This window comes from Dipodomys merriami, unplaced genomic scaffold, assembly GCF_024711535.1.
Source record: "Dipodomys merriami isolate MVZ:Mamm:240054 unplaced genomic scaffold, mDipMer1.0.p SCAF_100, whole genome shotgun sequence".
Classification (NCBI taxonomy): domain Eukaryota; kingdom Metazoa; phylum Chordata; class Mammalia; order Rodentia; family Heteromyidae; genus Dipodomys; species Dipodomys merriami.
In genome coordinates, this window is record NW_027202272.1 from 2,798,110 (window position 1) to 2,798,855 (window position 746).

Sequence of the window (746 nt, forward strand, 5' to 3'; positions counted from 1 at the left end):
GGTTGGTTCCATATATTAGCTATCTTAAAGAATGCAGCAATAAACATAGTTGTGCTGGTAGCTTTAGTATGGTCTTGTTTGTGATCATTTGGGTAAATGTCCCAAAGTGGGATTGCTGGGTCATAGGGGAGCTCTATGTGGAGTTTTTTGAGGAACCTCCATACTACTTTCCAAAGTGGTTGAACAAGTTTTGTACTTCCACCAAGAATGCAGTATGGTTCCCTGGTGGCCACATCCCCTCCAGCATCTGTTGTAAAAGTATGGAATGCTTCAGAAATTTGTCTGTCATCCTTGTACATGAGCCATGCTAATCTTCTCTGAAATGTTCCAATGTTTCTGCTATGCATTTCATTTTGTACTCCTGAACTTGGCGAGTGATTTTAGGTGTGTCTACAACAGTAGAATCAGCATAAATCAAGCCAGCATTTCTTCATTGAAGATACAAGGAAAGGACACAGGTTGCCACATTGTAACAATGAAATATACAAGACACTCTATGGGGGGGGTGGAGCGACATGTTGGGGAGGTATGAAGGGGCGGAATGGTAGGGGAAAGACAAAGGAGAGGGTAACAATGCTCAATAAGAAATGGACTAATTACCTTACTTACGTAACTGTAACCCCTCTGCACAGGAACTTTACAATAAAAATATAAATTGAAAAGATACAAGGAAAACTTCTGTACTTATAGGAAGTTGTATTTGTCACACAATATCAGCAAGGTATTGGTTTTAGGACCACAAGCAT

At 40.2% G+C, this 746-nt stretch overlaps 1 non-coding gene across 1 annotated transcript; it reads right to left on the reverse strand.

The window, feature by feature from the left end:
• Positions 1-254: 254 nt before the first annotated feature.
• On the reverse strand, positions 255-358 carry LOC138806874 (U6 spliceosomal RNA). Its single transcript, XR_011365994.1, has one exon. It is a non-coding gene; the product is annotated as a U6 spliceosomal RNA (small nuclear RNA).
• Between the last annotated feature and the right edge of the window lie 388 nt (positions 359-746).